Source organism: Hemiscyllium ocellatum, chromosome 25, assembly GCF_020745735.1.
Source record: "Hemiscyllium ocellatum isolate sHemOce1 chromosome 25, sHemOce1.pat.X.cur, whole genome shotgun sequence".
In the NCBI taxonomy this organism is placed as follows: Eukaryota; Metazoa; Chordata; class Chondrichthyes; order Orectolobiformes; family Hemiscylliidae; genus Hemiscyllium; species Hemiscyllium ocellatum.
The window spans coordinates 6,114,468-6,125,284 of record NC_083425.1 but is presented as its reverse complement, the minus strand read 5'-3'; the positions used below and the strand labels follow the sequence as shown (position 1 = coordinate 6,125,284).

At 46.1% G+C, this 10,817-nt stretch overlaps 1 long non-coding RNA gene across 1 annotated transcript; it reads right to left on the bottom strand.

Annotated features, from left to right (window-relative positions):
* Positions 1 to 9,303: 9,303 nt before the first annotated feature.
* On the bottom strand, positions 9,304 to 10,145 carry LOC132827742 (uncharacterized). Its single transcript, XR_009646037.1, has 3 exons — positions 10,019 to 10,145; positions 9,565 to 9,798; positions 9,304 to 9,434 (listed from the first exon to the last, which is right to left on the bottom strand). It is a non-coding gene; the product is annotated as an uncharacterized LOC132827742 (long non-coding RNA).
* Positions 10,146 to 10,817: the final 672 nt, after the last annotated feature.

Here is a 10,817-nt window from a genome sequence, read left to right as displayed (position 1 = left end):
CTTGAAGACAGCTTCAACCTCCTTAGTAAACCATGGTTCCCATGCTCAACAACTTCTGCCCTGCCTGACTGATATATATTTACCAAGGACCCGCACTAGCTGGTCCTTGTGTAAGTTCCACATTTCAATTGTGCCCAACCTCTGCAGTTTCCTTCCCCAGCCTATGCATCCTAAATCTTGTATAATATCATTGTAACTGCCTTTCCCCCCAGCTATAACTCTTACCCTGTGGTAGACACCTATCTGTTTCCATCACTAAAGTAAACATAATCAAATTGTGATCACTATCATCAAAATGCTCACCTACCTCCAAATCTAACACCCGGCTAAGTTCATTACCCAGTACCAAATCATTGAAATGCAGCCTTGATGACAAGGGTTGTCACTTTCACCTCCTCTCTGGAATTGAGCATTTTTTTCCCTGTTTGATCCAAGGCTGTAATGAGATCAGGAGCTGAGTGACGCTGGGGGAACCCAAGCTGAACGTCAGTGAGCAGGTTACTGCTGAGCAGGTGTTGCTTGATAACATTGTTGATGACATCTTCCATCATTTTACTGATGATCGAGAGTAGACTGATCGGGTGGCAATTGGCCGGGTTGGACTTATCCTGTTTTTTATCTACAGGGCATACCTGGGCAATATTCCACTTTGTCGGGTAGATGTCAATGTCGTAAAAGTTGTCTAGGGGAGCGACAAGTTCTGGAGCAAAAGTGTTCAGGACAATTGTTGGAAAGTTGTCAGAGCCATAGTGTTTGCAGTATCCAGTATCTCCAACCCTTTCACACAGTTAACTGAATTGGCTGATGGCTGTTCACATGAATTATCCACTCAGCAATTCTGGCTGAAGGTTGCTGTGAATGCTTCAGGTTTATCTTTTGCAGTTATGCTTTGGGCTCTTTGTCATTGAGGATACGGATAAGCACAGAACTGCATTTTCCAGTGAATTGTTTAATTGTCCACCACTATACATGACTGGCTGTGGTAAAACTGCAGAGCTTAGATCTAATTCATTGCTTGTGGGCTCACTTAGCTCTGTCTATCACTTGCTGCTTCTGCTGTTTGGCATGCAAATTGTCCTGTTTGATGGCTTCATCAAGTTGACACCTTATTTATGGGTACAACTGGTGCTGTACCTGGCATATGGTCCTGCTGGATCTATTCAAAGTCTGTCCCATTTAGCACAGTGAAGGTGCCAGAGGGTATTCTCAATGTGAAGGCAGGACATCATCACAAGGACTGTGAGGTGGTCACTTTATACATTGCTGTCACAGACAGATGGGTCTGCAGCCATTAGATTGGTAAGGATGAGGTCAAGTATATTTCTGCCCCTCGTTTGTTCCTCCATCACCTGCTGCAGATCGTGTCTAGCAGCTATATTCTTTAGGACCCAACGTGTTTGGTCAATAGCGCTGTTGCTGAGCCACTCTTGGTAATAGACATTGAGATCCCACCCTGCAAGACTACATTCTGTGCTCCTGTTACCCTCAGTGCTTCCAAGTGCTGTTCAACTGGATTCATCAGCTGCAGAAGGACAGTCATAGAGATGTACAGCATGGAAACAGATCCTTCAGTCCAACTCGTCCATGCCAACCAGATATCCCAACCCAATCTGGTCCCACCTGTCAGCAACTGGCCCATATCCCTCCAAACCCTTCCTATTCATATACCCATCCAAATGCCTCTTAAATGTTGCAATTGTACCAGCCTCCACCACTTCCTCTGGCAGCTCATTCCATAAACGTACCACCCTCTGCATGGAAAAAGTTGCCCCTTAGGTCTCTTTTATATCTTTCCCCCCTCACCCTAAACCTATGCCCTCTAGTTCTGGGTTCCCCCACCCAAGGGAAAAGACTTTGTCTGTTTATCCTATCCATGCCCCTCATAATTTTGTAAACCTCTATACAGTCTCCCCTCCGCCTCCAACTCTCGAAGGAAAACAGCCCCAGCCTGTTCAGCCTCTCCCTTTAGCTCAAATCCTCGAAACCTGGCAACATATTTGTAAATCTTTTCTGAACTCTTCCAAGTTTCGCAACATCTTTCTGATAGGAAGGAGACCAGAACTGCACGCAATATTCCAACAGTGGCCTAACCAATGTCCTGTACAGCCACAACATGACCTCCCAACTCCTGTACTCAATACTCTGACCAATAAAGGAAAGCATACCAAAAATCTTCTTCCTGGTAATTGAGAGGTTTCCTTTCCCATGGTTGACCTACTGTCAAAAAACTTAATTAAGGACTCGCAGGGCAACTCCCTCCTCAATTATTTTCCATTATGCCACTACCCATGCTATACCTGTCTTTCTGGTGGGGACGGAAAAATTCAGGGAATGGTAATAGAATTAAACAAAACAGGAATTGCTGAATCAGCTCAGCATGTCTGGCAACATTTGTGAAGCAAAATCAAGGTTAACATTTTGGGCCGAGGGACCTTTCCCCAATTCTGAGGAAGGGTCACTCAACCTGAAACACTAACTCTGGTTTCTCTCCACAGATGCTGCCAGACCTGCTGAGCTTCTCCAACAATTTCTGTTTAAGTTTATGGTTTACAGAATCTGCAGTTCTTTCAGTTTTAATGTGGTGATAGTGGTGGCTGGGACACTGTCTATAAGAAAAACTCCGCCCCCACACCTAACCCCAACCCCACACCCAGGTCCAGCCCCACACGAGGTCCTAGCTCCCAGCCCTGCCGTATTTTCACCATCCCTCCAGACCACCCCCTCTCTGACGATGAGAGATCAGTCCCCAGCAGAGGCCTCACCTTCATCCCCCTACGCTCTCAAATTAACGAGTTCAACATGCGGCGAGTCATCGAACAAATCTTCTGCCGCCTTCACCTCCATGCCTACTTCTTCAACCAGGACTCCCACCCACCCTCTGACGACCCCTTCACCTGGACACCCCGTGCTGGCCTCTTACCTGCCCTCGATCCCTTCATAACCAACTGCCGCCGTGACATTAACCGCCTCAACCTGTCCACCCGTCTCACCCACTCCAACCTCTCACCCTCGGAACGTGCAGCCCTCCACTCCCTCCACTCCAACCCCAATCTCACTATCAAACCGGCAGACAAGGGAGGCATGGTGGTAGTTGGCGCACCGACCTTTTCACCGCAGAGGCTAAATGCCAGCTCGTGGGCACCTCCTCCTACTGCCCCCTTGACCATGACCCCACCTCCCATCACCAAACCATCATCTCCCAAACCATCCATAGCCTCATCACCTCAGGGGATCTCCCATCCACCGCCTCCAACCTCATAGTCCCACAACCCCGCACCGCCCATTTCTACCTCCTGCCCAAAATCCACAAACCTGATTGCCTCGGCCGATCCATTGTCTCAGCCTGCTCCTGCCCCACCGAACTCATCTCTGCATACCTTGACACGGTCCTGCCCCCCTTAGTCCAAGAACTCACCACCTACTTTCAGGACACCACCCACGCCCTCCGCCTCCTCCATGATTTTCGCTTCCCCAGCCCCCAACGCCTTATCTTCACCATGGACATCCAGTCCCTGTACACCTCCATCCCCCATCACGAAGGCCTCAAAGCCTTCCGATTCTTCCTTTCACGCCGAACCAACCAGTACCCTTCCACTGACACCCTCCTTCGACTGACTGAACTGCTCCTCACTCTGAACAACTTCTCTTTCCAATCCTCCCACTTCCTCCAAACTAAAGGAGCGTGTTGAGGGCGGCACGGTGGCACAGTGGTTAGCACTGCTGCCTCACAGCGCCTGTAGACCCGGGTTCAATTCCCGACTCAGGCAACTGACTGTGTGGAGTTTGCACGTTCTCCCCGTGTCTGCGTGGGTTTCCTCCGGGTGCTCCGGTTTCCTCCCACAGTCCAAAGATGTGCGGGTCAGGTGAATTGGCCATGCTAAATTGCCCATAGTGTTAGGTAAGGGGTAAATGTAGGGGTATGGGTGGGTTGCGCTTCGGCGGGTCGGTGTGGACTTGTTGGGCCGAAGGGCCTGTTTCCACACTGTAAGTCTAATCTAAGTCTAATCTAATCTAAAAAAGGAGTAGCCATGGGCACCCGAATGGGCCCCAGCAATGCCTGTCTCTTCATAGGATATGTGAAACAGTCCATCTTCCGAAGCTACACTGGCACCACCTTCCACCTTTTCCTCCGCTACATCGATGACTATATTGGCGCTACCTCATGCTCCCACGAGGAGGTTGAACAGTTCATCCATTTTACTAACACCTTCCACCCTGACCTTAAATTTACCTGGACCGTCTCAGACTCCTCCCTCCCCTTCCGAGACCTTTCCATTTCTATCTCGGGCGACCGACTCAACACGGACATTTACTATAAATCGACCGACTCCCATAGCTACCTAGATTACACTTCCTCCCGCCCTGCCCCCTGTAAAAATGCTATCCCATATTCCCAATTCCTTCGCCTCCGCCGCATCTGCTCCCAGGAGGACCAGTTCCAATATCGTACAGCCCAGATGGCCTCCTTCTTCACACCGCAATTTCCCCTCAGACGTGATCGACGATGCCCTCCACTTCCTGCTCCTCCGCCCGTGAACCCCGCCCCTCCAATCGCCACCAGGACAGAACCTCCCTGGTCCTCACCTACCACCCCACCAACCTCCAGATACATCGTATCATCCTTCGTCATTTCCGCCACCTCCAAACGGACCCCACCACCAGTGATATATTTCCCTCCCCTCCCCTATCAGCGTTCTGGAAAGACCACTCCCTCCGTGACTCCCTCGTCAGGTCCACACCCCCCACCAACCCAATCTCCATTCCCGGCACCTTCCCCTGCAACCGCAAGAAAAGCAAGACTTGCGCCCACACCACCCCCTTCACTTCCCTCCAAGGCCCCAAGGGATCCTTCCATATCCGCCACAAATTCACCTGCACCTCCACACACACCATTTACTGCACCTGCTGCACCCGATGTGGCCTCCTCTATATTGGGGAGACAGGCCGCCTACTTGCGGACCGTTTCAGAGAACACCTCTGGGACACCCGGACCAACCAACCCAACCACCCCGTGGCTGAACACTTCAACTCCCCCTCCCACTCTGCCAAGGACATGCAGGTCCTTGGTCTCCTTCATCGCCAGACCATGGCAACACGACGCCTGGAGGAAGAGCGCCTCATCTTCCGCCTAGGAACCCTCCAACCACAAGGGATGAATGCAGATTTCTCCAGCTTCCTCATTTCCCCTCCCCCCACCTTATCTCAGTCCCAACCCTCGGACTCAGCACCGCCTTCTTGACCTGCAATCTTCTTCCTGACCTCTCCGCCCCAACCCCTCTCCGGCCTATCACCCTCACCTTAACCTCCTTCCACCTATCGTATTCCCAACGCCCCTCCCCCAAGTCCTTCCTCCCTACCTTTTATCTTAGCCTGCTTGGCACACCTTCCTCATTCCTGAAGAAGGGCTTATGCCTGAAATGTCGATTCTCCTGCTCCTCAGATGCTGCCTGACCTGCTGCGCTTTTCCAGCAAAATATTTTTCAGCACTGTCTGTAAGGTATGATTCTGTGAGTATGACATTAGATTGTTGCTTCACTGCCTCAGGAAAGGTTAGCCTCCTAATAACTGAAAAGGTCACAAATTGTCAGGAAAATTATTTGTTGCCTTTCATCTGCCCCAATTTAATTTGCCCGGGAAAAAAAATTGCATTCTTTGCACATACTGGGCCAAGTCTTCAATGGTAGGATTGCATAAATAAAGCTTCCCAAATAACAGTGTGGTGCCAGAAATTCTTATCCCAACTCAAAATGACTGTTGCAATTTTTTTTCAGCAGTATGCTTTTCTCTCATTGCCACTGAAATAACAGCATCCCATCACCAAGGCAACCTTTCACACTCGTGGGGAGTCCTTGACAATTATCCAGCTGTCTTCAAGTCAGAACATAATCTCTGGCCAGATTAACAGCCCCAATCAGGGAACTCATGTTTTGTGAGGGCCATCTGGCTGACCTCGTTGTAATCATCACACTCTCCATCATATGTTTCTGTCCAAAGGTAGAAGCAGAGAAAGGAAAGAAAGAGGCCATTCAGTCCATAATGACTGTGCTGTCTGAATAAACTAGCTGTCCGATCTACATTTGTTTTCCTTCAATGGAATGGTCCTCTCCTTTTGTTTAATGGTGCTATCACCCAGGCCAGAACTGGTGGTGTGAGACATGGAGCTAGAAGGTACTGCAGAGCTGGGCCCTACTCTTCCACCCCTTACCTACATCCTGTGTAAAGTTCTAGTCTGTGAGACAGCTCTCCCAATTTTGGTACTTGCCCCCAGCTTTTAGTAAGGAGGATTTGGCAGGTTCGACAGAGCTGTTTCTGCCATTGTCTTTTCTGATACCTAGGTCAATGCCTGATGGTTCATATGGCTTCGTTTCTTTACTTAGACTTCACAGCGATTGATAAAACTGAGTGGCTTGCTAGGCCATTTCAACAGACTAGGATTAGTCAGCTAGGATTATGCGACTTTCCACTTGGGAGTGATGACTTCGCCTGACTAGGGACTAGACTCTGATAACTCTGAGATCAAATAAAGGATGTTGTGAAACTTGAAAGGTTTCAGAAAAGATTTACAAGGATGTTGCCAGGATTGCAGGATTTGTGCTATAGGGAGAGGCTAAATAGGCTGGGGCTGTTTTCCCTGGAGCGTTGGAAGCTGAGGGGTGACCTTATAGAGATTTATAAAATCATGAGGGGCATGGATAGGAATAAATAGACAAAGTATTTTCTCTTGGGTGGGGGAGTCCAGGGCATAGAGGGCATAGGCTGGGGTGAGAGGGGAAAGGTATAAAAAAGACCTAAGGGACAACATTTTCACACATAGGGTGGTGTGTGTAAGGAATGAGCTGCCAGAGGAAGTGCTGGAGGCTGGTGCAATTACAACATTTAAAAGGCATCTGGATGGGTATATGAATAGAAAGGGTTTGGAGGGATATGGGCCGGGTGCTCGTAAGTGGAACTAGATTAGGTTTGGATATCTGGTCGGCATGGATGAATTGGACCAAAGGGTCTGTTTCCGTGCTGTACATCTCTGTGACTCTATGTCTCTAAACCTGTTGGACTATAACCTGGTGTCAAGTGACTTCTGATTCTTGGGAGTGAACAAAGATTGTGGAAATGGAGTCTTTATTTTCCTGAATTTTGAAGAATAAAAAGTGATCTCATTGAAGCATAACAAAATTCTTAAAAGGTTGATGTAGGAATGGTAGGGCTAGGCTCTGCAGTACATTCTATCTCACACCACCAGTCCTGGCCTGGGTGATAGCACCATTAAACAAAAGGCTAGGACCATTCATTGAATGAAGTTTAGCAACATGTCATTGAAGGAAAGCAAATGTAGATTGGGCGGCTAGTTTATTTAGACAGCACAGTCATTCTGGACTGAATGGTCTCTTTCTTTCCTTTCTCTGGTCCTAACTTTGGACAGGAACATATGATGGAGAGTGTAATGATTGCAATGAGGTCAGCCAGGTGGATCTCACAGAATATGAGTTGCCTGATTGTACTGGGTTAACCCAGCTCTGAAGGACTGGATCAGTGTCAAGGATCAACCATGTGTAAATAAAGGGATACAGTCTTCTGTAGAATTATTTCAGAGAGCTCCAAGATAATTATCAGTCAGAGAATCTCAATGACGCTGCAAGGTGCGTCATAGCAGAACTAAAGACCTAAAACTTCACTTCTATTTAACACAATCTACCTTTGGCACTGCTATGTTAACTTCCTATCCTCAAATAAAATAGCCAAACACCTCCAATCCAGTGTTCTAGAATGACAACAGATTACCCTCTGCCTCTACATAACAGTGGTGTTAATAATCACCTGATGACTAAGAGAGCATAAAGATCAAACCTCCTTAGACTCTAACCTCCTGGAATGACACGGAACCTGCAGAACTCATAATAAAACATCTCAAAGTACTTCAGGGACTGTTATCGAAAAATATTTGACGTAAGGAGCTAAGACAGCAGAAAAGAGGAAGGTAAAGGACGAGGAAGATTGTCTTAAAGAAGAAAAAAGAGAAGTGGAAATGTGGAGAATCCCAGAGTTTAGGAATCAGTGAGCTTGTAAACAAAACCACCAACGCTGAGGGAATGATTAGATTAGGTTACTTACAGTGTGGAAACAGGCCCTTCGGCCCAACAAGTCCACACCGACCCGCCAAAGCGCAACCCACCCATACCCCTACATATACCCCTTACCTAACACTACGGACAATTTAGCATGGCCAATTCACCTGACCCGCACATCTTTGGACTGTGGGAGGAAACCGGAGCACCCGGAGGAAACCCACGCAGACACTGGGAGAACGTGCAAACTCCACACAGTCAGTCACCTGAGGCGGGAATTGAACCCAGGTCCCTGGCGCTGTGAGGCAGCAGTGCTAACCACTGTGCCACCGTGCCACCGTAATGGAACTCAGGGATTCATAGAAACCAAAACTTGAGTAATACAAGTTCTTAGAGGGTTTTAAGGCTTAAGGATACAGCAGAGATGAAAGAGGAGGAGGAAGCCATGACAGTAATTTATACACTGTGATGAAAGTTTTAAATTCAAGATATTGCTAGATTGGAAGCAACAGGGGCTGTGGGTGAACAGGATGTGGTAGACATTAGGGTATAGAAGGAAAGTTTCAGAAGGTAGGAGGTCAGTCAGATGCCATTGTAAAAGTTAAGTCTGGAGGTAAAAGCATAGACCAGAACAGAGATATTATTGTAAACACTGACCATACAGAAGAAATACTTCAAGTTATTACATCTAGCAACACAGAAATGTGCTTTAAAATACTTCATCTATTCAGCATTTCTTGGAAAACTGGAAACATATTTTAAATGAGCAGAATGCTCAGTGAAACATTCAAACATGTTGACAATTTGATAGTAATGTATTTAAGAAATTGATCCAATACTTGTTCTGTGACCGGACACAAATACACAGCTATCCTCATAAATCCATGAAACTGGGACCACCTTCTGTGCTTCAGTTCTTTTTAAAGTGAGTTTGTAATGTTCGGGAGTGATGGCTCAGTGGTGTTAACTATTAACGCAGACACCCAGGTTTGAATCCTGCTGGCAGATAGTGGAACTTAAATTTAATAAAAATCTGCAATTAAGAGTCTGAGGGTGACCATTGTCAATTGGCAGGAAAACCCCATCTGGTTCTTTAATGTCCTTTAGGGAAGGCAACTGCAATCCTTACCCAGTCTCGCCAACACCTAACACCAGACTCACAGCAAAGTGCTTCTCTCTTAACTATCCTCTGGGAGATAAATCGTGGCCACATCCCATTCATTTAAAGAAAAAATCAAATCACAATGGTAGACGAACATTTTATTTCTGTAGCACTACGTGATTTCTGATGAGTGAGCCAAAAAATACCTACATGCAACAGCAGACATGAAACTGGCAGCCAACGAGAAGGCGATTGGATAGGCAGATATTTGTCTGTAGCAAACAAAGCGGAAGGATTCAGTCATTAAAGTGACATGAAGTTTCATTTTTTTCAAAAAACTTTTCTATGAACGCCGTGTTCGATAAGTTTATCCACTATCTCTAATTTTTAAACTCTGCTTACCGGTTTCCCACAAGGAAATCTTCCGTTGTCTTTTGCCTTGCCCCACCAGGTTTAAAAGCATAAAACAGTCCAATTGCAGTGGACACTAATAACACAGAGGCAAAAACAACATAATCCCAGGCGTGAAAGACATGCTTCTCTGACATAGCGCCCTCAGGATCAAGTTCAACAGTGTGGTCAGCCAATGATTATTCGATCAGATAGATCAACACTCGCACCTAAAGTGGCTCTTTCCTGCAATAGAAAAGAACTTACTTCACAAATCTTATTTAAATATGTTTAAATATTCAGTGGACTAACGCATAAAATTGTTTGCCATCGGGAGCTCCTCCCACTATCCAAAATGGCATTTTAATTTAAATTTGTCAAGTTTCCTTTAAAACTTTACTTTTTGTTACAGTGCTCTTTAGTAATTGGTTTATCAAAGTGTTTACTTCATCTTCCACAATTTTACCTTCAGTGCAATGATTCCCAAAGCTTTGGAACTCCCTGCTCGCGGTCACAAATATATGCACATATACTTCAAAAAATATCACTTCAATTGACAATATACTGCCATAAGTTGATGAGTTACAGCCATAAGCAAGCTCCCACGATTGATGACTGAGGAAAAAATGTGCTGCAGCCTGTTTTGATCTTCAAAGAGTGATAGCAAGCTATAATTACTTGTTTCAAGTCATTCCAATGTCATGTTGCTTTGAGATAGGGTGGAGATAATCTTTGACTTTTGTTCTATTAACTTTTTATTGACTTTGTAATTCTATGAAATGACTGCAGGTAAGATATTTCTTGATCACTGGACGATTAAACCCGTTCAGCCCATTGTGCTTGTCTTCCTCTTTGGGAAAAAAATGAGATTCTATGACGGAAGGTGACAGATGAGAGAAATTATTGTTGAAGCAGGAAAGAAGAAAATTAGTCAGCACCAATGAATAGAAGAGGAAACAAAGAGAATAAAACGATTGACGAACCAGTTCTTCAGTTGTAAATGGTATAACTTGCAAAATGGGAAATCTATTGTACAAAGTGGTTGAGCTGAAGGCACTGAATGAGTATATTCGTATTAATAGACCAATTGTATTCATGGAGCGTATTCATAGACCAATTGTAGGTGCCTGGAATCAATGAAGGAACACAATTTCGGTTTAGCCATGACAACTGCTGAATGCCCTAATTTTGGAGCATGCAGATCCAAACAAAACACTTAATTGTCACTCTGTGAACAACAAATGCTAAGCTGCAAGATCCATTCC